This window comes from Zeugodacus cucurbitae, chromosome 3, assembly GCF_028554725.1.
Source record: "Zeugodacus cucurbitae isolate PBARC_wt_2022May chromosome 3, idZeuCucr1.2, whole genome shotgun sequence".
Taxonomy (NCBI): Eukaryota; Metazoa; Arthropoda; class Insecta; order Diptera; family Tephritidae; genus Zeugodacus; species Zeugodacus cucurbitae.
The window spans coordinates 71,243,230-71,270,322 of record NC_071668.1 but is presented as its reverse complement, the minus strand read 5'-3'; the positions used below and the strand labels follow the sequence as shown (position 1 = coordinate 71,270,322).

General features: G+C 34.8%; 1 protein-coding gene across 1 annotated transcript in view; it reads left to right on the top strand.

The window, feature by feature from the left end:
- The window catches only part of LOC105217592 (mucin-2), a 98,015-nt gene that overhangs the window by 7,530 nt on the left and 63,392 nt on the right, over positions 1-27,093 (top strand). Inside the window, exon 2 of the mRNA XM_054227234.1 lies at positions 19,844-19,887. The gene's annotated coding sequence lies outside the window, so the exon portion shown is untranslated. The remainder of the gene's footprint in view (positions 1-19,843; positions 19,888-27,093) is intronic.

Here is a 27,093-nt window from a genome sequence, read left to right as displayed (position 1 = left end):
ATGCATATATTTTCAACTACATTCGCCTTCATACCACAGCTTTTATACTTTGAAAGCATAAACACCACAAAATCTTACCAAGTTTTATCATATCAATTTCAGTTTCTCATCTCTCGCCTATTAATCTTCAGAATCCATAAATCACTTTAAAAACGCCAGCAACACAAGTGAAAGTTCAAAAATCCAATCAATATCAATTCTTAACGATATGTATGGCTTAAAGATGCTTATTACAGCTGCGGCTGCTGTTGTTGTTGCAAGAGCGTTGGATTGTGCTAGACTTTCTACGGCAGTTGTAGTCGCTACAAGCACAAAGCTTTGTTGAGCTTAAGTTTGAAGCAGTTGATTTCTTGACTGGTCAGACAGTTAGTCAGGCGAATTGTTATGCGGTGATTCACACACAGAGAGTTCTCTGCTGTCTTACGTTGACGTTTAGTTGTCAGCGTTGAAAGGTGTCTTAATAACACTTATCTGTAAAATTTGCTTTAGAAAATAGCAATTCATTTGACTTTATGTAAATGTTTGTGCTTTCTTATTAGTTGCAGATTTCTGATTTGCATTTTTTTCTAAACTTATTATTTTAGATTTTTTTTTGCTAATGATTGCTTTGTCTTTTGCACTTTCATTGACAAGCTTTCACTTTTCGTTGCTAATTTCTAAGAAATTTGAAATATTAGCTCGAGAGCAGACAAGAAATTTTGGCAATTTTCTATTTGCATTCTTAAGTGGTGTTTATGTTGCTTTTGTTTTTGTTTTTTTTCTACCTTTATCTGTATTTATCATTGCTAAAATAGTTTTGTTAGCCTGCATATTTTCATGCTTTTAAATGCTATCTTTTGAATATCGATAGTCTTTATAAGCTTTTTATTGACATTAATCAGAAAGTTGTTTGCATATTTTTTGAGGTTATGTGAAAGTAAATGTGTATTTTATTATGCAAATATTCTAATCTTTAAATTTGTGGCATAAATTGTTTATCAAATGATTTATTGAAAGTAAATTTTAAATTTATTTGTGAAGATATGCAGAGTTGTTTATGTATATAGTAAGTTATTTATGCTCTTACATGTATATATTATATAGATGTACACACAAGTAAATATATATAGACATTTATAAATGTTAAAATTTTATTATGCCGGCATTTTAAGAGGATTAAAATATTTTTATGAAATTTTAATTACATTCTCTAAAATATTTATATTTGTAAGCTTCCACATTGTTATTGCATTTTGTTGAATTTTTGATGAAACAAGTCATTTGCAGTGTGAGTAAATACAGATAGTTAATTAAATTATAATTTGTTTGCACTAAAAATGTAGAGATCTTAATTTATAAGCGTTCAATAGAAAAATTATATAAAGAAAAAAATAAAATGGAATAAAAAGAATTATAAATAAATTCAATGAAAATTCCATTCTGTATGCTAACAGGCCCAATAATGTTGCTTTTGGAACATATGCTTTTAAGAGAAAATATTTCCAACTTATATAAAAATATATAAAATATTTGAATATGTAAATAAAATATTTAAAATTGTCCGCTTTGATTCTACCTTCATGCCCTAGTTAACTATGTTTTAGAGGAAACATCTGCTTACCGTCAGCTGATTACTTTACTGCGCTCTGTCGAGAAGAGTAAGGTGTGCGCCTTTGGGAAGATTTCTTGACAGGGAATTGTTAAAAATTTTTTTCATTGATTTAGCATCAGTTGGTAAAGGCAAGTATCTGGGTATAGGCAATGAAGGAATTGAGTATGGAGTTCTCAACAGTTAAAATGTTCGGAAGTATAATTACTGCACCAACGTAGATAATTGGAGGAAGGTTATACATAGAATATATTTTAGGGTTTTTTTCTGAGCTTTAAGTTTTGAGACTGTAGATTAAGCAATATTGCAGTTTAAAGGTTATGTTAAATTATTTATTATAGATTTATTTTCTGATATCAAGACTTAGATAGGGTTAATGTCTCATCTACGGTTAATCAGGAATACTATAAATGGTATTCTCTTTTTTGAAAGGAAAGCGTAGTACATATGACTCTTTCTTATGCTTTAAAATATCCTGATGTATACATTATTCTAAGTAAAAGTACTTCACTACTTAATACTCCTAAAATGTTCCAAATTCAATTTGAAATCTGTAAAGCCTTTCATTCTAAATAATTTATTGGCAACTTTCTTCTTTATTTTAACTTTTTCTCTGGCTGGTACTTGTATCCAAAATCTTCACTATTGTATTCGTACGCTTATTTCATCCAATTTATTAGGTTGGCATATATCTCGCTTCCGTTTTTTTGCTCTTTTTGCAATGCTTTATAAAAAGTGTTCAGTGTTTGGATTTAGTTCAAATATGCGCCATGTTCGATAATCTGTTTCCATCTAGACGGCAACTTCATATCTCTCGTAGAAGCCCCTTCCTTATTTGCGAAGAACTCGGATAGCCTCTTTGCAAAAGCCTCTTTTGAGTTACCACCAAGGGCGTTCGCAATTAACAGGAACAGGTGGTAATCACCTGGCGCTATGTCCGGGCTAAATGGTGGATGCGATAAAACCTCCCATCCAAGCTCCCGTAGCTTCTGACAAGTCATCAACGAAGTGTGTGGTCTGGCGTTGTCCCTACTACACCCTTCCTGATGGCCTGATGATTCTGGACGCAACAGGTCGATCGACTGTTTCAAGCGGTCCAGTTATTCGCAGTAGATGGTAGAATTAAGCGTCTTGCCATATGGAAGCAGCTTATAGTAGATGATTCCCTTCCAATTCCACCAAACACACAGCAAAACCTTACTGGCCGTCAATTCCGGCTTGGCCAATGTTTGGGACGATTCATCAGTCTTCGACCACGACCGTTTTCGCTTGATATTGTCGTATGTGATCCATTTTTCGTCGCCAGTCACCATACGCTTCAAAAATGGGTCGAGTTTGTTCCGTTTCAGCAGCATATCGCAGGCGTTGATTTGGTCCAGAAGGTTTTTTGTAATAGTGATAGAGTACCATCCCCCAAAACACAATTAATCTCACGGAACATTTCTCTAGAAGATTTGCCTCTAACGAAGGAAAACTTTAAAGTAGCGCGAAAATAGAATGCTGATGATCGATTATCTTCAAAATCGAAAATTTTCGATCAGAAGAGATTTTTCAAGTGAATATCTTCTTCGCGTATGTTAAAAGTGATTTTAACGGTACCAAAAAATTCTAGGAAAAACTATTCATAAAAACAGTATGGAGATTATACATTTCTAAAACGTATTATTCTTTCGTTGGCACCACTGCCTTCAAATCGTTTTTTCAACACTTATTCACCAAATAGAACTTCAGAACAAAAAATCAGCTCAATATTAAATTGGTCAACTTTGCGTGTTGAAGCAACATAACCTCAAATTAACACGCTGATAGCAATAATTATACACCATTTGATTTTCCACAATTAAAATAGCTAAACAAATTTGGATCGGTGCATTTAATGACACAGTAAGCTAAAAACAAATCAAGTTCTTGTGTAAAAAAAAAGAAAACAAAGTTAACTTCTCAAAACATCGGAAAAGCATTTCCATCACCAATTAATGGGTAAAACTGGAAAATGAAACATTGTTGTTTGTCACTTTGGACGGCAGCACAACTCTAAATAGCCATGTCAACACACGGCAAGCAGCAACAACTTTCAATTACCAACGAAAACAGTGTCAACAGCACACCTCAACCACAACAACTCCAATAATTATGACAATAATAATAAAAAAATAACAACAACAAACACAAAAATAAAAACAACAAGCGTTTAACATATAGAAACTTGCGTGCGGAAGAGAGAATCGCATGACAGTGATAACACTTAACCTGTATAAGAGTTGTTGTTGTCACTGCAATAGCAACAATAACGAAACTCAAATATATACAAAAAATGCCAAACCAGAAAAAACGCAATATAAACGTGAAAGCACGTAAATTTATGAAGACTTCAGCAGCAGCAGCAGCAGCAGCAGCAACAATAATAATATAACAACAACAATAGCGTCAGCATTAGCATCAGCATCGACGCTCATCGACCACCCGACATTGATGCAGCACACAACTTCGATGCGACAACTTTATTTCAATTGCTAAGTATTTGTTGTTGTTGTTGTTGCGGTGGTGACTGCGCACACACCGCGCAAACCCCTTTCGATTGCATTGTGGCGGCTGGTTGCTCATCACAGCACGGCTGTGGTTGTTGTAGTTATATTATTTTATTGTTTGTTGTTGTTGTTGTTGTTGCTGCTGAGATTTTTTAGTGTACTTCTTTTTGTGGTTTAACCACTTTCACATTTTTTAATGGAGTCAAGCTGACACACGCACATACTTACTTGTATTCATGCCACAATATTCACACATTTGAGGTGTGGAAAGAAGCGAAGTTTATACAAATATACCAACATACAAACATATATATAGGTAAATGTATAGGTGAGTGCTTAAAAGTATGTATGTATATATTGTGTATCGAAGCGCAACACCTCGGGCAACAGCTTGTCACAACGCTGTGGCGGCATTCTTTATAAAATGCAATAAATTCGAACTGACGTCGCTCTTGAGTGACGGTGTGAGCATAAAAAAATATTTAAATCTGGAGACATTCATATACATATATTCCTATATATAGTACGAATGCATTTTGAGGCATATGTGGAGGAATTTTCTGTTAGTCACACTCAGATTAATTAGAAATTATTTATTTGGCGGAATTTTTTGGAAATTTCTCTTACTGCACAGAGTCACATGTGAGCCTCTAGTTGATCTCCAAATTTCAGTGGAAATTTTGTATGTGTCTTCACTGATTTGCTGATTATTGAATTAAATATTATTTTTGGACAGTGTAAATCCTTCAAAAGTATGTTCATAAAATCTGTTCTAGACGAAAGAACTCTCAACCTTCCGTGTGAAAACCAGAGCTTTGGGACAAAATTTCCTACCTCTAAAAACCGAAATCTCTTATATTCCTTTAAGTAAAATATCTAACTAGTCAGGCATCGTCCATTGCAGTTCTTGGTTGTTTATGAAATCTACTGAGATATACCAGAAGATCAAAAAGGTATTGTGAGATGTTGGTAGAAGCTAAAGACAATATTTATTTAATAACAAATTCCAAAACAAGATATCATCAATGTTGTCCCTAAGTGTTTTTCTTAGATGAATACCCAAGCTTTACAATGTTGAATACAATTAAAGAATTTTTAAAAAGTAATTAGCATGAAAGGTTTCCGCACTCTCTCCGTTGATTCGAATGTTACCAGGATTCTAGCTATAACTTAACTTATGCCTAAGAAATCTTTGAGAACCTCCGATGGTTTCCGGAAATACCATACAATTTCAGAAAATATAAGATGATAAGATTTATATAATATTCTGAGTCCAAACTCTGAGCTAAGGTCTTCTCATTTAAATACGTAAGATAAATTTGGTGAATGCTTGCCTACCTTATACTATACTAGCTGACCGCGCAGTCATTGCCATGCGTGAAATTATTTGTTTTGAAAATAAAAGAAAGTTGAATTTATATTGTACTAACCTACTTATTTAATTAATAATCTACATGAAAACAAAAAAGGATTCATTACTGTGAAACTATTAGAAACAAAGTAATATACTAAACAAAAAAATCTACTATGTAGAAAACAACTACAAAATGAAAATGTGTTTAAAAAGTATTATTACGATAATAATATATCGCAAAAACAAATTAGCGCTGCTGCGTTCGACCGTTCAGTACGGAGCCGACCAGCCGGCCAGCAGAGCAGCGCAGAGTGCGAGTTGATTTTGATTCGGAGTTATTTATTTGCAATATTATCTTTTAAGCTGTTCGTTGAAATTAAGTGTCGTCAAAGACAATTTTATTCAGAATTAAATATTCTTAACCAACAACACATTTATTTGGAAAAAGATTAATATTATTATGTTAATACAACTCTAACTAATAATTTCGACCAAATTAGTTATCACCAAAACGGTACTCACGGACTTTTTTTTAGATAATTAAAAAAGAAATAATTCTTTCATACATAACTTTTGTGTATCTTGAACCGCTTTCGCAGCACAAGGAACGGAAGCCGTCAAAGATAAATAATTTCCCCCGTTTTTTACACATTTACCACTGTTTCTTCGCTCTATCGCTATTGGTCGATGCTATATAGCCTATTGCCTTCCTCGATAAATGGACTATCCAACACAAAAAGAATTATTCAATTCGAACCAGTAGTTTCGGAGATTAGTGCGTTCAAACAAACAAACATACTCTTCAGCTTTATAATATTAGTATAGACATTAGGTCTACTACTTTGGTTCCTCTTTTTTTTTGTAAATTTAAGTTTTTTTTTGTATAATAACGGTTACAAATGTCGATGAGCCTCAGCCGCACTTTTCTTGGAATTAAAAAAGAAAAGGAAAATATCCCGCAAATGTCGAGAATTCGACTCAAAAAGTGACATTTTCAGTTGAGAATAAGTTTGGGATGCAAACAGATTTCTACAAATATTTGGGTTAATATTGGGTTAATGTTGACGCAAATGTCCAAGATCGACATAAAAAAAATCAATTTAATCGACCGGTGCTTGACCCTAGAGACATCTATTGGAAAACGGCGGAAGCAAAGTTGTAGACCTAATAGTATATTTGGTGTTTGTGTTTCAAGAGTAATACAAAAATCTTATGTTCTTTGTTCAACGCGGATGATTAAGACTCGAGGGCTAAGGCTATTATATGGACTATCTCAATTAAATTGATAATCAATTAAGACTTTGATTACATTGCTCTGCATATGATTCCTAGTGGGATTGTTGGAACGTTCCGTCTTCTGGATTCAGGTGTTTGTCGGTCGCGTGTTGGAAGATCACCATTATTTGTAGTATAAACATGACGAACGTATCCAATGTCTGAGATTTTGAATAAATAAACTAATTGGAAATTGATAAATACTAGTGTATTTTGAGAACATATGAAGCGGTTCGCATAAGATGCCCAGAATATATTATGGACTGTGATATAAATTGGAGATAGAGTTTAATATATGTACATATACTTCGATAGAGTAAAGTTTACATGATCATTTATATATTACTATTGTAAACCTTAAGGATTGGAAAAGTATTTTCTAAGTGTTCAATGATGGTATGAACTTACACTTTGAGTAGCACTCCAACATTCCGTCGTAATATTTACTCTATAAGAGTTAGAGTTTAAATTACATTGTTAGGTACTTGAAAGTTAAGAAAGAACACTACTTCAACAGAGTTTCTTGGAGACATATTTGATTTTTGAAGAATTGTATAAGATTGCTGAAAATAATACCAAAAATGAGGATGCTTTAATTATTAAAATGTATTATTTGCATAAATAAATATATAGATGTACACTATTTGTAGTTTAATGTTACATTTTGTAAGCAGAAAACTTAACACTTTCTTACAATTTAATTAAATGTGATTAAAACATGTTAAAACTTAAAATTAGTGCCAACAAAGTAGACAATATTTGCCAAAAACTAAAATTTAAATGTTTTAATCACATATAATTACCAAAGAAAGTGTTGAAGACGCCATTAAAGGTAAGCTTTAATAAGTAGCATACATACATACTATATTTAGTGAGCGAGAAAACCAGCATAGGCTTGAGAATTATGAGCAATAAAAGCACAAAACAACTTTGTTGTCATTCGTGGAACCAAATCATAAAAACGAAACTTGTTGTACGCGGCTGCACTTAAGGAAAAAACAAAACAAAAAAAAAATCAAAGAAAAAAGTGAAAATTATACGATTCGCGGTAGCAATTAATAAAGCGATTAAAAGCGGCCGCCGCAACAACAATCACGCGTATAGGCTGCAAAGAAAACTAAAGAACTGAGGGAAAAAGTGGAAATTATAATTATGGCGGCAACAAATATCGAGAGCAAGCAAATCACAGCCATACGCACACGCACACACACACACACACACACACACACACACACACACACACACTTAAAATGCCCGACAGGCACGTGTACTTAATCGAGCGTGGCCAAGCAAAAGGGCAATAGATGGATTGGCTGCAAGACGATGGCGGGGAAAATCACCAGCAAGTGAGAAAAAATACATTAATGATGGAAAATATGCAAGAATAAAGTTTATGAGACAGCTTGAACGGCAAAAAAAAGAAAGAAAACAACAACAACTAGAAGTTATAATTTCTGCGTCAGAGAAAAGCTCAAGTAATAGTATAGTGCAAGCAGGGCAAACTATCCATCGCCAAAGAAAAGTAGAAAATTGCGAAAATTTAGAAAACAGCAACACAACAATTAACACAACAACAAAAACTTGCATACAACAACAGAAAAATCACAAACGATTAACCCGCAGTTCAAAGGTGTACGCCGATTATTTGCGAATTCTAGGGAAAAAGCAACACGTATGTAGGTAGAAACACACCTTTGCGAAGAGAAATTGACCAGCAATCGCTGTAGGTCGCCCGCTGAGTAAGAAGTAAAAACAAAAAGCCATAAATCAAAAATGTCAAAACTGACAAATAACGGTGAAAATTTGCATTTGATTGTGCCGCCAGAGCTGCAATTGTCATAGAGTTGCGGAGAAATACACCGTTCAATGAGAGTGCAGACTTTTAATTGACAGTTCGAATGGAACCTTGTGCATGAGTTTTAAAAAATAAAGGTTTACTTTTCAAGAGAGAGGGGAGTTTCAGATTATTTTATGACATCTTTTGGAAATTTATGGTACGAAAGGGAACTCTTAAGTTTTTGGTATTCTACTTTCTCCTATATCTTGTTCCTTAAAAACGATTTTGAAGATAGGCGTGTCGATTCTCGAAGAACTCGAAGGTATATTACCAGTTATCTTCGACAACCTTGGATAAATAAGGGATTCTTTCTAATGACATCTGAGAGTCAATCACGTAATAATATGCTTGAAGTCGGGGGGAAACATGAATTTTGTAACACTAATAGTCTCCTGTCGAAAATTTTACGAAAAGATCCGGCGACTAACTGAAGGTTTCAAGACCGGAGCACACACCTGTAGGACCCCCAGAGGTGATCTAGTTATTGATGACCAGAGTATACAGAGTATACTGAGTTGGTGGAGGGAACACTTTTCCAGCCTGCTGAATGGCAGTGAAAGTACAACACCAGGAGATGGCGAACCCAATCGACGACGATGGAGCAGATGTTCCATTGCCCGACCGTGAAGAAATTCGAATAGCAATTACCCGCTTGAAGAACAATAAGGCGGCGGGGGCCGATGGATTACCGGCCGAGCTATTCAAATACGGCGGCGAAGAGCTGATAAGGTGTTTGCATCAGCTTCTTTGCAGAATATGGTCGGAAGAAAGCATGCCTGACGATTGGAATCTCAGTGTACTCTGCCCAATACACAAAAAGGGAGACCCCACAATTTGCGCCAATTACCGTCGGATAAACCTCCTGAACATCGCGTATAAGGTTCTGTCCAGCGTATTGTGTGAAAGACTAAAGCCCACCGTCAACAAACTGACTGGACCTAATTAGTGTGGCTTTAGACCTGGAAATGGGATCGACACACACCATCTCTTTGTCGACTTTAAAGCTGCTTTCGACAGTACGAAAGGAGCTGCCTTTATGCCGCGATGTCTGAATTTGGTATCCCCGCAAAACTAATACGGCTGTGTAAGCTGATGTCATGTTGTTCGAATGGATGAAAGTGGTCCAGCTCTGAAAGTATTCGATGCAGTACCCGCTGGTGGAAGCCGAGGAAGAGGGAGACCTCCACTCCGATGGAGGACCTCCTGTGAAGTTCCTAATTTGGTAATTCAGTGAAAAAGGGAGATTGCCTGAATGCATGATCGGAAGCGACCGCACTTGAGCCATCCTTGGTGTTATTGTATTCCAGATTTACAAGAACGCTAGAATATTACATAAATATTTTTTTCTAGTAACTGTTAGCGAAGTCAAGGTAAAGTAGACTCTAATTGAAGAGGTTTGGACATACTTTTATGTATCCAGAACTGATTCCAAACTAAAGTTCCTTACATTCTGTGTATGAAGACACCCCTTCATAGTACGAACTACCTTTCGGTTCATCTTCCTTTGACTAAACCGGCCATAGTAGTTGTCTTCTTGATCTCCATTTACTGTATGGTTGACTTTGACTAATTTTATGTTTGATATAGTCTGAAGCTAATATTGCCACTGCTGAATCTAAAATTGTAACACACTAGGATCGTCCGTATCTTTCAATGAACACAATATCAGAAAGGATATTGCAAAATGACTTAACCAGTATGAGATTAGGGTATTAGTGATACGATGATAAGGCTTGAAGGGTTCTTTGAGCTATATATGAAGCATCTTCATCAAAGAATTGAGTTACTAGGAACAAAGAGAATATAGACTTAGAGTAACAACTCTCATAGCTCATGATCTCGGAATATAGTATTCTATTAATTATAGACATTATAGAAAGTTTTCATATATCTGGGTTATAAAAACTGAGATCGTTCCAAAAAGAGATCATCATTTGACATGTTTCTAATTACTGGGAGAGGTAAGACAATTTTTCATGACGATTTTTAAATCCTTTCGAAGTAGATAGAAGGCGAATTTAATAATTGCTTTGTAATCGAGCCTTAAGTAATTTGTAATATCAAAAGGTCTAAGGACAGAGATCTCTTTACGATAACCATTGGCTAGAAGGGAAATGGATGTAGTTTTATAGGTAAAGAAGTTGAGTATGAAGCCATAGCTCGCTGAGCCTTGGGTCCGAAGTTTTAGAAAGAAGAGATTTTACAATGAAGGCAAGTGTAAGCATGAATATTGACTGTGATACAATAAATTATCCTTTGCGTTCAAATCACGTATGGAATCACTGGTAGAAAATCAATTTTGGGATCCAGGCTACAAAGATTGGTTAAAAAGAATTGCTTATTAGAAGACTCTTTCTTCCGATCTTTGAGAAGACATTAGGGTGTGTTAGAAGTACTTCTTATATTTACCAACGAGAGTTCTCTGCCATAAAACCCATGTCTTTGCTTACACATTTGCCAACGCTATGGCACATAAATCGCCAACGAATGCATACACTTTAAAACGACAAAGCCGTAATGCTGGGCAATAAAGTATGACAATAGATTTGCTTTGGCAGTGATGTTGCACAAACACCAACTGATACAGTCAACACACTTTTTGCATTTATTTGCAAGTTATTTTCCACTTGAAGAATTTCCCTATTTTTTTCTACGCGCACTCCATTTCCCTACACACCGTGCCGCTGTGACTACTCAACTTCATTACGACAACTTTCAAAGTTGTGTGCGTGTGCTGCATGTTGCACGTTGCTATGTAGCCAGTATGCATATGTGTGTGTGTTGTTTGTGTTCTTTACGACTGCACTTTGTGTCAGTGGCGCATTTATGCGTTGAATTATGATGCCATGTCTCGCAGAGAACTTGTTGCACGTACCCCTGCACACGCACACGCAAACACACGCGCACCCATATACACGTGCAGCAAAGTAAACTTGCTATTTATTCACATGTGTGTACCTTTGCTGCAACGCTGCACGCTCAACGATTGCTGTCCGTCCCGGCACTTATGGGAGTCGTTAGTAGCATGAGTGTGTTTGTTGTTGCTGCCGTGCCTTGCCTTGCCGCCCACCACTCATGCGTGCGCTGTGCTTGCCACTCGTGGAAATTTACAACTTTTTTCATTGCCCTCTTAAAGTCTCTCTCACAAAGAAGTATTACCTACACTTTTCCGCTTCAATCTGCGGCAGCGTCATTTAGCTGCAGCCACGCGGGTATTATGTCTTGCCACAGTCTGCCCGCTTGCCTGCCGCACAGTGCTGCATTTGCCGAGTGCATGTGAGCCAACTGAAATCTTATAGCCTTGCATGTTGTTGTTGTTTTACACTCCTGAGTTATAGGTTGCTTGTTGTTGCATGTTTTTGTTGTTGCTGTACATGCAACCTTTGGTTGTGCAACTTTTTCGCCCATTTTTGTTCTTACTACTTTTGTATTATTTTTGTTGTTTTTTTTTTTTACTTCAAACTGTCTCAAACTACGGTAAATTCTGTGGCGTTCTTTTCGAAACTCTTCGGCTGCAGTGTACGCCCCTTTTTGCCACCGCCATTTGTTCTCTGCTAGAACTTTTATGCGAAGTCGTACTTATATGTGGTTATTATTATTATTGTTGTTGTTGTTGGTGCGAAAGAAATATGTGCTCCGGCGTTACTCACACGGTCTCGGCGGTGTTGTGAAAAAAATGAGGAAAAAATAAAAAAAAATAAAAAAAGAGTTTTTTACTTCGAAATTTTATTTTTTCCCTTTGCTCTGCACTTCAGGCGCGATTTAACATATAAAATAACGGTAATTAAATGTTACAAATGTGCTATGAACGATCGTCTGCTACGGTTGCACGTTTCGCATTGCTTGAGCCTGGGAAGTTACTTAACATTTGATTATGTGTGTAAGAGTATACACCCATCTGAGCTGTCTGGTTGTAATGTGTAGTCTCTTAAGAACACACACTTCGCAGCGTCTGATTTTAATTAAGGAGGTGTGCAATTTTTACTACTTTGAATGACATTTCAACTTTGATGACGCTTACTAACCTGCTTGTAGTAGGTGTGGGTATATAACGATAAATTTATATATATGTGGTGTGTTCAAAAAATAACGGGAATTTCGTGAGTTTGGTAAATGCAATTACCAATTTTTTTCTTTTTAATGTTGATATTCATATATGAATGAATTCATGAATTCTTTGCCAAAACAATAATGTAACGATGCCCCAGCCTCCATATTCGTCACACATGACTGAATGATTTTACAAAAATAAATTGAACTTTGAAGGGCCATCATTTTACAAGCATACCAAAACTCGTTGAAGAAGCTAAAGGTTATCCCAAAAATTTCAAAAAAAATTGAGAAATGTTTCGACGATAATAATATCGAATGGCGACGTCGTGAATAATTAAAAAACGAAAATTATCGTTATTTATTGAACACACCACCTATAAGGGTGGGTCTGAAATAATTACTATTTGGAAGATGGAATTAAATTTTATATTTTTTTCGGTTTTTATCTAGAATTGATAGTAGTATGTAATACCGAAGCAATTATTTTTTAATATGTTCCGATATTCATTTACCTCATTAATATGGGACTTGTGAATGTTAAAGGTTTCTTCCATTCCATTATTTTTATTCTTTCACTTCTTAAAACGAACGAATATATTAGATCTTCTACTGAAGGTATGTATGGCAATGCAAAAGGCGGTGAAAGCTTAGGAAAGACTAAAAAAGCTTAAAAGATGGTTCAAACGCTCGATGACACCATAATCACACCAAAAATTTCTATTGTAAATTTTACTAGAAGACTACTATCAATATTTCAGTCAAATGTCGTTATAGCCTTGACAGACGGCAGCGTTAATCCCGATTAACTCTGCACTTAATCAGATCCAAATTTGTAGGTTACAGACGGCAGTACAGTGAGTTTGAAACTCTCTTAAATAGCCATTTTTAACAATGTTGCCAATGAAAGATTTTGAGGATTAAATCGGAGTTGGCAAAATAGTTAACTGAGACGATTAATCCGGATAAACGCCGCAATTTGTCAGGGGTATACAGACCTCTTATGGTAATGAAATTAAATAAAAGAAGATCAGTATCGGTTGTAAAATTTTTATTTTCCATTAACAATTGAGTATTTTATCGACAACTACTCGTAATATAACCTTCGTAGCCTTTAGCGGTACCCTAATATTCTTACGAATAAGATATATTGAAGTAGTAAAGGAATTGATTTCTAAGTTGCTCTAAGTTTTATAGTCAGAGTATCGAGTCTATAGATGCATGTATAGTATTATTCCATACGGTGAACATAAAAAGAAGCTTTCTGAGAATCAGTGAAAAGCCGAAACTTTGAAAGGTGATATTTTGGTAATATGAAAGTTATCTTTGACTAAACTTGTGGTGCAATGAGGTTGTTCAATGAAGTTGCACTATATTGCCGGTGATATCAACGAGGATGTTTCTCGCTGCTGTTGGCAGACAATTTAACTGTTCCTGCTTGGTATTGTTCTGAAAAGTTGGGAAACTGATGTAAATCTCGAATAACTAATAACAAAAAAAAAAAAAGGATCTTGAACGATAAATAAATAAAGCTAAAAATTACTTAGTTAGTGCTGTGTTCTAATGATAAAGAAAGAACTTTTACTGATTTCAAGAGTAAAGGACTTACTGGAATACATAAGTAATTTCAGTAAACCACTTCAAGAAAAGTGTAATCTCGTAGACTATTTCTTATTATAATCATTTAAGCAAAGATTGAAGAGAATGAAAAATCTTTTAAACTTGAGTGAAAAACATTTATTTAACCTTCAGCTTTCCATCATTATATTTTACAAAATTTGTGTGCTAATTAATTTAATTTTCCCATAGACAAACACTACACTTCACCTCAGTTAAGCTCTAAATTTCCTATACTTTATACCACCTCAAGCTAGTCACAGTAATGAAACTTTTTATAAACAACAAATTCATCGCAAATTGCCTTGATTTCTGTTGACATGTAGAAAATTGCTTGTAATATTAAGAGCACTGCAATTTTTTGCACATTTTAACTTTTTTTTCCAAGATTTTCTTTACCTTCAAGCATGAGTAATATGATTTTCATGGCCCATACTAAACGTTGTTGCTATTATTGTTGCTGCTATTTTTCCAGCAGAGTGCACATTTGCTCATTACTGAATGGTTTACCGCATCTTTCTAACGCGCATTGAGGTTTTTTTTTGCTACTTTTCTATGTCTTTATTGTTGTTGTTTGCGCTGCCTTGAACGTACTCAGTCAATATTTATTGCAGTTATGACGTTTCCAACATGAGTGTGAGTGTGAGTGTGTGTGTGTGTGTGTGTGTGTGCGGTGCATGCAACGTGCAACCGAATTCGTTCTGTTCTATTAAACAATATGCCGTTGCTGTGCAAAATGTTCGTATTATTGTTTTTGCTGCACCGTTCATCGTTCGCTTTAACCTTAATGTGCGGCACACAAGCACGCGGCAGACAAATAGACAGACAGACAGACAGACAGCTGGTAGGTGTAATGTTGCCATCGCTTGAGCATGCTTGCCACACATTACATACATACTTGCCACACTCGCTGCTTTTTAACGCCCATTGGCTTTGATTGCACTTTGTTTTTGTTGCAAATTGTTGTTGTTGCTTGCTGATTTGCCATTTCGCCAGCAAAATATTTTGACTTTTATTGAACGAGCAAATATTGCGCATTCGACTTGACAGTTTTGCCGTGCAATGCAGTGTGCAACATTCTGCTGCTGCCTCTTCAATCTCTACTGTTTACTTTGTTGTTGTTGTAGTTGTTTGCCAAATTTTCTCCTCCTCATTGCCATTTATTGCGCTCTAATATTTTTTTATTACTTTTATTATGATGTGTGTTATTATGATTTGCAACAATGTGTGTGTGTTTGGCAGTTTGTGCTTTGTCATTGTTGTTGTTATTGTATGGTATTTTGACATTAAATAGGGCACTTTGTGCCAAGTCAAATGTCGTTGAAAGTCGTATTTGCAATTTTCCACGTGACCGCTCAGCATTTGCCAATCCAACGTACCGCTTTCACATCGTCCGTCACTTCTTCGCATCGTTTCCAAGTGTTGCCCTTCGACATTGGCGACAGGTTATTATGGACACTTAATTCGTTGCATAGTTGCTAAGATTTCACTCTTAGTTACACATCGGTATTTGTAGACATGTATTTCGTGTATGATAGGTACAGTGACGTGAAAAATTTGGTAAAGGTAATGTTCTGAGATCCCTAGTCAGATCAGTGTCCAGGAATATTAACGTTTCCTAGTAAAAATTATTAATAATAAAATTATAAAGGTTCTCTCTTATTGTTATAGAGAGAGACTTATATCACTGGTACTCTCTGTGCAGTTTAGTTAGCACAGACCTTGCTCTTTAACCTAATCATCGTTCTAGCACTATATGATGAAGAATAAATAGTAATCGGCTAATAAAATCGAATATGAGGTTTAAATAAAATTTTGTCTCGAGAAGAACTTCAAAAATATGAAAATAGATTTTCTGAAGACTGTGTTCCATTCGAAGTACTCTTCCCAACGATTCGTATTATATTATATTTGAATACATACCAAACATACGTGATTGTTTAGTCCTCAGTCGGATTAAGTTTTTTTTTTGCTACGCGCTGAATTGTAGGCAATGTTTTCGGAACACAAATTTCTTGAGTAGGAAAAATTGGAAGATTGTTTATTGAAAGTCGGCTTAAGAAGGATCTCAGTAATCGGTGTTTAGCACTTTTCATTCTATTTTTGAATTGTCTGCCAATATTTTCGAAACAAGAGTTATAAAACGGAAAATTAGGAATATAAATGTTTGTAAAAACTTAGTTATGTTTCATTTAAGGGGGGGTAAGGTTTGTTTCGTCGAAAAAAGACCTTTTTTCATGAATTTTTTTAGATCATCCGAAACCAAAATATCAAAATGCTTTCATTAGTTTATTAGTTTATCTTTCAATTGACGTCGAGTTTTTTTTTAATTTTTCAATTTTTGGTACCATTTTCAAGCCAAAATGACGTTTTTAGACGAAAAAATCGGCCTATTTGTTATTGTAAAATTGTTAGTAATTAAAATTTTTGGAAAAAATTCGTCATTCGAGAGCTATACATATGTAGAATATTTGGTCAAAATTGAAAAACGATCGATGCAGTAGTTTTTCCTGTAGGCTGGTCACCGACTTTAAAAATGACATTTGGGAAAATCGATTCAAAGTTTTGTACACTCAGCGCAGGTAGCTGGAGGTACCGTCATTCAACCTGCTGTAACTTCGTTAGTTTTTCTCCGAATGACCTAAAACTTTAACACAATATTCTTGAGATGTTGATGGTTCTGAAAAAAAAAATAAAAAAAAATGGAAAAAAAAGTTGCATGAATCAATTTTGAAAGCTTATAATAGAATTTTCGCACAAGAATTAATTGATCAATTAACCGGCTCGATTATTGCTTGATTTAGATAGATTTACCATACAAAATAAAAATCTTGTTGTACTACATTAATTTTTAATCGAATATAAATTGAATTAAAACTGGAGCTTTGCGGGTTGTGGTCTACGCCTTAAATTTGGCTGTGTTTATTGATCAAATAGCAATCAGCTGATGAACCTTACCTACTTTTTATGAACAACTAAAACCAAAATATATTACAGCTGATCTTTAATCGAGTCGCCGGCTGTGTGAAAGGTAAAAACTGATTTTTCAATTATATTCTTCATGTATTAAATTTATTTGGCTGTGCCAAAAGGCTATAATGCTTTTTATTTTTTGTTTTATATTTCGGAATTATTTCAGATAGCAACATATTTTCAGAGAAGATAAGTTCCGAAAGGAGTATATAATTTAATGGTTGGTGATGATTGCGTATACTTTTCGGAGCATTGTAAATTTAACTTTCTTGTATCTTCATTTAACAATAAATTGACGGCTATGAACTTAACTAATAATATATCATTATAAACACAGATTTAAGAAAGAAAAGAAGGAGAAGATTATGTTTTTTAATTTGTTAAATTTTTATAGAGCCCTAAAATATTTAATGCTAATATTTTCTAAGGTCAGGACTATCTCAATTTTTTTTCACCACCACTTTACTGTTAGTTATTAATGATTGACTTATATTTATTTATGTTAATATGCCAAATTGTCAACTCATTTTTTATCAAGATTTTTATTCTTCATAATTGCACTCTATCTGTTGACTTCGCCATAAATAAAAACTTTTCCCTGCCAACATTTTCTAGACCATTTTGCGGTCATTCGAACATAACTTGGCATTTTCTCACAGATTAGAATTCTAATGAAGATATGTGTGGCAAAGAGTTACTCGCCATGCTTTTAATGACATTTTAAGTGTGTAAATGTGACAGTTTTATTTGCATTACAAGTGCTATTATTATGGTTGTTTGTTGTTGTTGGCAGTTGTCATAGACATTTATAAATGACCAGTTGGATGCGACTAATAATAAATGCTGAAAAAGGGGGAAAATTGGCCAGCTGAGCGTCATGAAAATGGTACATGCTAAGAATTTATGCAGATGATTGTTGTTGCAGTGCTTGGGTTTTAGAAGCGTAAACAGAGCGTAGTAAAAGCTTGGTTGAGAAAATTCAGTGAAGTGTAGAAGCAATAAAACAGTAGCATCCACTTTTTTCATTCTTTCTAGGCTTTGATTTAGCACGAAAAGGGCGATAATTGTCAGCGCGCCGCAAGCGTGTGAAAAATGCTGAGAATTTTGCTTAAACAAAAACAAAGAGTGTGTTGCATAAAATTACAGTTAGGTTTTGTAGACATTATTATCAGATAAATTCTAACTTAAAATGCGCTTAAATAGGCTTTAATTAATTGAAAAAGTGACTGTGAATGTTAAGTATGTGATTAATTACAGAGAATCAGTGAACATGGTTGTCACCCTTCTTTCAGCCGCAGTCATATTATAGCAAACTGTATTTAACAGCAATCCATAATGAATATTCGTCACACTATCGACTTTTTTCTTAAATTTTAATGAGCGAAAGTGTCGCATGTGGCCAGGGTACTCATGGCAACACTGACTGCTAAGCACCAAGTAGATCCATATTTCATACATATATAAAATAAACGCTGTAATTTCTCCTGTCTGCGGTTGCTTTATGCTGGTAGGTTAAGGTTGTGCCAAAATACATAATGAAATAATTATTGTAGGAATTCAAAGGTAAAGAAAAGAAAGGTTTTTTATTAGAAATTTTAAACTAATAGCGACTTTTTGAAATTTTGAACATGTTCATATAGCAGAGATAGCTTCACCAAAAAGGTGTATAACTCTCATATAATATGTTTTGAGAATTTATTGCCTAATTGTAGGCAACGATCTATATTTGAATGCTATTTGCCAAAAATGAATTAATTAAACTCAGAATGAAATGATTAATTTAATAATATATATTTTTTTGATACCACTTATTTAATTCTATTGTCGCGATTGCTTTCAATTCACCGCTTTTATCCTCATTTAGGTTGAGCTTTTAAAAAAAATAGAATCTATTCAGTTGAGTTTGATATTTTAAATAAAGGGTTTTCAATAAGAGTTTTTTTTAATAAAGCAAAAACGGTTCGACTGGGCCATTTAGTGAGATAACACGTTTAGCAAACTTGGTTTTCAATAAATCGATTGTGACATTCGCTGTGGAGCTTGTGGCGCCGTCCTGTTGGAACCACATATTGTCTAAGTCCATAACATCCAGATCGGGCCAAAAATATTCGGTTATCATTTAACGGTAGCGAGAAGTAACGAGTGGGTTGCTGCATTTCAGCAGAAATAAGCCGACCATAAATTGGACGTAGTCTGGTTGAGGTCACTGACTCCGAATTTCGGTAGTTGATTTTAATAATTTCGACTCGTTTTTGTATCGTTCCTCTTTCCATGATGAAATGGCAAACCTTACGGAATAGAAATGTCGTTTGCTTTCCCTATCGGTCTACTTTTATAGCGTTCCTATTGAAAACCCCTTTGTATATTAAAGTGTAATAACAGCCATTCGATATCCGTTTGATTATACCAGTCCATTTATACTAGTAGTTTATTCGATTTGTTAGTTTACAAGGTCTACAGAATTTATAGCGTCTAGTACATATTATAGGTGATTAACTATTATTTTTAAGTAAATTTCAGAAAACGTTTTTTCAACCTTATAAATCGATTATATATAAATATATAATAAAAAAACGTTAAGCATTAATTATATAATTACTCTTTTCTTTTGTTTTTTGCAGAATGACTCTCCTCAATAATATAATTTTTCAACTTTGACTCAAAGGTAAGTACTTGAGTCTAGAGAACAATGTTAAAATTATTATTTTCAAATAAGATTTAACCCTTTCGTCTGAAAATCCGTTGAAGTAAATAAAACATATTTCGCATAATCCATCGAGACAAGAGGCATCGTAAAGTGGTCCAACCATTCGCTCTATTTTGGCAAATGAACACGATTCTATTTAAAATATCACGAATGCAAACAAATAATGTTAAGAATAGACAACCAATAACCCATTTTAACACTTATTTTCTACGATAGGTATCTTTGAACATTCGGATTGAGAGGGTTAAAGGGTATAGATAACTGTTCTTCTTATGACATTTATCGTAATTACTGAGCTTACTTACTAACAGCCAAACCTCTTATTAGAAACGAAATTATTACCATATTATTAAACTGTAGCTTAGGTTATATTACATTTGTTAGTGCCACAATAAATTAAAGGGTTATTTTATGGAATACATTAATTTTTAATTTTTCCTTAAGTGTTGCTGTGAAAAATTCGATATGGAATGTAGATTGTGTTCTCAAAGAGCTTCTTGGTAAGAAAATCGTTATTATTTAGAATCCCTTACTTAGTAAACTTTCAGAGCCGCAGTTGTCCGTAATTTTTAAAGCCACCGAGAGAAAATTAATCAAAAATATTTTTTGTAATAAAGAATAAGCAATATGGAAAATCTGATTGACATTTGGCCACCATTTCGGGTACGAATTTAGCTGAGGTGAATAGTAATGAAGTTGTATTTCGATTACTCAATTAATATTCGTGAATCTTATTTCAAAGCACTTTATTTTTATTTGAGTCTGCTGTACTCCCATCATTCTTCTCCAGATAGAATTAGACAGACAGAGAAAATATTCAGCGGCTTTGCATAGACTCTTGTTTTATGTATGCTTTGAAAAGTATCATGAAACCTTTAATTTTACTGCAGCTCTTATACATACATTTCTAACAGTGCACTAATTAATTTACTTCCTTCAAGTCTCCACTCACTCTTTTACTTACTGGTTACTAGTTTGTGCAAATAAAAGTCAATAGGTCAGGTTAAACCAACATCGAAAATATGGTAAAGCAACTAGAACAAATCGCTTGAATGGAAAAATTGTGCGTTGAAAAGGCAATTGTGGTATGACACTTCTTTCTATACGGCCAGCAACATAATACAATAGAACAATAACAACAGGCGAAAAGCAGAAAAAAGTAACAACAAAGCAAAAAAACACACGAACAAACAAATGCAAAGAATGCGTGCAACAATCATAAACCAACAACAATCACGACAACAACAGCGCGCTGAACTTAGTATGGCAAAAAGTATGAGAAACAACAAAAACAACAAAACTATTATATGGTTTGTCATAGCTATAAAAGCATGCAATTGTGCTACAACTGACACCATTTGCGTGCATGCGGTGGCGTATGAGTAACCGCCGAATGGCCTACTTTTTCAGGCAGTCAACCAAACCAACCGAACAGACAATGTCTATTAATGAAGTGTCTTCTTGACTATGTGCGAACTATGCGAGTGCATAAATGTAATGTGTGTATATGTGTGTGTGGTTGATTTTGCTTCTCACAGTGCTGACATTTTCTTGATTCATACAAACAGACATACATAGAGTCTTCATACAAAGTATGTATATAAAAGCCAACAACTTTTGACTGTCAATGCTGCGGCATAATTGTTTGTTATGATGACGGTTTATGCTTGTCAACACCGCTATAAGCTGCAAAACATACCTTACTCACTCGTGCACACTCACTTACTTGCTAGCGCCCTGTGCGCTGCCTGCCTAGCAGCAAATCTAGCGGTATTCTTAGCACCATACCAACGTAACGGTATATCCGGTAAATGTGCAGTCAAAGCATAAAAAGCGAATTAGTGAAGAGCAACAACAACATCAATAAAAATAAAAACAAGAAAAAAGGCACAAAAGCATCGACACCGTAAAATTGTGGGCGCACAGCTGTGAGAGTGACATCGCGAGAATTCCGTAATAATCGCGCAACTGTTGGCGTGACAGTTGGGGGAAAAAACAACGGGAGCGGCTCAACAAATAAAATACAACAAACTAAATGCTTGCGGCATGTTGGCGCGCTGTGAGTGTGACAAACGGTGCTGCCGGTTTTTGTCTGCACTCCGCGCTCACCGGGGGAAGACAGTTTTAAGTCTTCAAACGACTGTGTTGTTGCGCTTGCGCAGTTGAGGTGCCACAACTTCCGCATTTAGTTGACAAAATAAAAACAAAATGCAATTAGATCCATTACTGTGGAGATTAAGTTGCATGTGTTGGTTGCTGTGTGCTAATCATTTGGGAACAGCTGCTTGAGATTCTTATGTAATGCTTGTATTTAGTAGTAAATGCTAAGGCAAAATTGTTACAAAACTAACAATTTTATTGCTTTCTTCTTCTTTGTAGCCAAATTATTTGTTGAGAGCTCAATAGCAACATGAACTCAAATATTGGTAGAAATACTGTTTTAGAGGTTAAACTAAGTGAGAAGAAATTTTTAAATTTATTTTTGGAATTTTTAGGTTCCTAAATACTTATTACATAGACTATGAAGATCTCAGGAGATGTGAATGAAAATGAGATTTCGATAGATAATCGAATGTATCGAGCTAATACAAATATATATCGGACACAAAACCATGGAAGAAGCAACCCATGGAAAAAATTTCAAGGCACATTTCGAAGTACCCGTTAGAGAGAGAACTGACGCCTAGTATAATGGGAAAAATATCATTATTTTGATGATATTTTATACCAAAAGATGTTTCATTGTTGTAGTTGTATTAGTAGCCCTTAATTAAATTCGGTTCAGTTTGGGTGTTATAGATCCATCGGTCATAGCAATGGTAATAATGATATATCTTACCTAGATTTTAACCTCAAAAAATTACAAATATTGGATAAGAAAATAATGTTATTTCAATACAAATCTGTCAATAATAATTTCTTGCGAAAAATATTTAGAATATCCAAACTCCAACTAATGTTTAATACATATATGTATATATATATGTATATAGCTGATGAGGATGGTTCTAATAAATCCATATTTGCAATTTTCATTCACATCATATCTACATTTTTCTGCATTTCCACCCCAAATATTATAAAGGAAGATTTAATATTTAAAATCAATTAAGATTACATAACGGATGGCCTTAAGGGGCTGTCTCAGTGTAACCCATGAAAAATTAGGAGATTTAGAAATTAGAGAATATTTTATTTAAAGAAAGTACTCGATCGAATGTTTCAAAGTATTTTGGACATAATAAGGTATATTTTCAGCTATATTTGACTTTTTTTTACAAAAATATGGAAAAATAACGGAGTTATGTGCTATCTTAAGAGGTGTCAAAAAAAGTTCCCCAAACGCTGATATGATTCCGGCCGAATGAGTAGCAGAAACAAAAAAACTTAAAATGTTAATTAAAGTTGAAGGTATTTGCTATACAACGATAATACAATTTTTAGTTAAAAAATTATCGTTTTTATATACCAAATGGAAAATTTTCAACCAATTAAAATGATCGCAATCATTGTATAGTAAATATATTCAAGAATACTCAGTTTCAATTTGGTCGGTAGTCGATCGGTAAATTTCTCCTTAAGTTTTGATGTCTGCAATTTAAAGAAATGTCGTTTCGAGAAATTCCGTTTAAAGTTTCAACTATACTATTTATGCCTGCGAGCGGTCGCTCCTAAGAACGTTGCCATTATAAAACTATTCGAGATATCTTGCCGATATTTAAAAGTATAAACTAGCGAATAAGCAAAACCAAAAACGATTTTTTTGAATTTGTCACACTGGTACGAGTATAGCTCCTTTAGACAGTTTTTGGAAGACTTATTTATCAACCCAAACAATTTCAATTAATTATTAGTAGTTAAGGCAATGAGGACAAGACGAAATATCTCCTGTCATCAAACAAACAGTCAGCGCACTCGCGTCTTGGCTCCCACGTCACTGTTGACAGTCATAACTTTGAAGTTGTAGATAATTTCGTTTATCTGGGAACCAGCATTAACAACACCAACAATGTCAGCCTTGAAATCCAACGCAGAATCACTCTTGCCAACAGGTGCTACTTTGGACTGAGTAGGCAATTGAAAAGTAAAGTCCTCTCTCGACGAACCAAAATCAAACTCTATAAGTCGCTCATTATTCCCGTCCTGATGTATGGCGCTGAAGCGTGGACGATGACAACATCCGATGAGACGACTCTTGGGGTTTTCGAGAGAAAGGTTTTGCGCAAGATTTATGGTCCTCTAAACATTGGCAACGGCGAATACCGCAGACGATGGAACGATGAGCTGTACGATTTATACGACGACATTGACATAGTTCAGCGAATAAAAAGACAGCGGCCACGCTGGCTAGGTCATGTTGTACGGATGGAAGAAAACACTCCAGCTCTGAAAGTATTCGATGCAGTACCCGCTGGAGGAAGCCGCGGAAGAGGACGACCTCCACTCCGGTGGAAAGACCAAGTGCAAAGTGACCTGGCTTCACTTGGTGTTTCCAGTTGGCGCCAAAAAGCAAAAAGGAGGAATGAGTGGCGCGCTCTGGTGGATTCGGCTATAATCGCTTAAAGCGGTTCCTACGCCAAATATATATATATATAAGGCAATTTAGAGTCAAATCATTTATGGTACTTTTTGACTCTTTCATTCCTGAAAATGTGTTCTGGAACTACAAAATTTACCTAGCCCAGTTAAAATAAAATTGTTCAAATAGTTTATGTAACTTTATCCTAAATGTAGGCAATGTTATTTTTTAAATACAGCAGATATACTGCAAAACGTTGCATACATTTAGGCTTTTTTTGTTTTTCTGCGATTTTCTAATATTTGATAGAAGATGATAACCGGGTGGTCTATCGTAAACTTTAACAAATTTTTGCTTAGGAATGCTTAAAAAAATTAAATTATAGTTAAATATCATATTTAATTATTTGTGGAGCGCAATAAACTTACTTGAGTTCTTAAGTACAACTATTTGTGGACATTTAGTTCACGTAATGTTTTCTTTCAAAAAACTTATATACTTACTTGTAATTAACCTCAATATTTATGCCATGAGTTAGCATGATTTTCATAAAAGTATCAAAAGTAAGTTACATAATTCAATTCAACATGCGTTCGTAATTTCACACAAACATAAACATAATTTTTTTTCAAAGAAAATCCCTTCCAACAAAACGGCATTTTGCAACGGTTTAATTGAATCAGAATAGTTCGTGCATGCAACTAGTCATCAACTAATCAGTAGACGAGGCCACTAGCACAGAAAGCTAAACAAAGACACACACCTGCTTACTAGAATAACACAAACTGTCAAAAGAACATCAAAAAAAAATGTATGTTGTCGTGGATTTTCGCATGCTCATCGTCACAACTGACAGTTGTCAGCTTAGAGTTTCTTTCATTGCTGCTACAGCTTATTACCACAATGTATTCGGCTTTTCGGCTTGTAATGCATTTTATTAGCTGTTTATGACGTTTCCGCAATGGCTTGGCTTTGTGGTTGTCATTGTGTAGCGCGTCACCGATTGCATTCGTATTTGCCGTTAAATCGCTTGACATACCGCTAGTTTACTGTTATTTTAGTAACGCCTCTGTCATCAGCGTGTTTAGTTGGTACCTTTTTTTTATTAAATCTTCTTTTTTGAGTTGTAATGAAAAGCGTTGGCAGGTTGTGAATTGAATTAGCGAAACGAAAATTGTCATGAGTACAATGGTGAGAATTAAAGAAGTTTCATAATAAAATGTCATGAATTCACAACTTTAACGAGCCATTTAATTGGCTTATTTGCCGCGAAGAACGGAAAAGAACGATTTGTCACAGAAGAGAACTGTTGTGGTTTGTCTAGTTGTTTGAATATTGGGATGTGGTGTCGAAAGAGAATATTTGACAATTTTTGTTGGTTTGAGTAAAATAATTGTATTAACTATTTTGTGGTTTAATTATTATTGCAAGGATTGCAGCAGCTACCTCACGAATCTCATATAAATTGAAACGTATAAATTAAGCTACGTAAGAAATATAGTTCGTTGATTTACTTTCTACTCACAAACGAAATAATTTTCAACTCAACCTCTCCAAAGTTTATTGCCCTCTACAACAACTCCAAAAAAGTCCGGAAAATTATATAAAAATGTCTTTAGAAAGCTCTTAAGTTAATGTCCGCATACGAGGGCTGATATATATATTTCTGGCCTAATAATAGGAATATTTATCAACGAAAATGGTTTTATTGTTTTTCAAAATATTCTCCATCAAGATTTATACACTTTGGCATGCACTCAAACCAATTTTCGAAGCACTTTTTTTGAGCGATTGTCAAATTGTGCGGGATCTAACGAGAACAAACCTTTTTTTGCGGCCAGGTGTTCATGCAATATCGAATGTATGCTGGTGGGAGAAATGCATAGGCATGCCTCTTTCTGAAGGTATGTTACATGACGGTCTTGCATTATCAGTTCACGTACGGCATCGATGTTTTCTGGCACAACGGTTGTTTTTGGACGACCTTCACGAAATTCGTTTTTGAGAGAGCGTCGGCCACGATTGAATTCGTTGTACCAGTTTTTCACAGTGCTATAGGATGGTGTTTCATAGCCATACAAAGATTTTAGTTCATCGATGCACTCTTGTCGCGATAATCCCCGTCGAAAGTTGTGAAAAATGATCGCACGAAAATGTTCATGAGTTAACTCCATTTTTTGGCCGAGATGAATTTTTTAATTCCCTGTAAATAAAACAATTCACGATTAAATGACAAAACGTTCTGAGTGATGTTATGCTAAAAAGTGTCAAACTTTCCAATGGAAACGTCAGATTGCACCTGGCAACACTTAGTGTTGCCTAGGCCAGAAATATATATATTAGCCCTCGTATAACAAAGACCTCTTTAAGTTCCACTATGCGAGTAAATGAAGACTGAAGGTCAATGCGCTCACTAGTGTTTGAAGCAGCCTGCGATTGCTTTGAGCCATTAACTTTATTGCCAAAAAAGAATTTCGTTTTTTCTTTACACAATAGTTGAATCTAAGTTTTTTAATACTCAAAAAGGTATTTCCCGCACAAAATTTCTTTCATTAATGCTACTTGTGTTGAGCTCAATAATTGACTTCATTTAAATTATATCTGCCTCGTCTTCTCTTATGTCTTATATCTGTAGTCCAATTTAT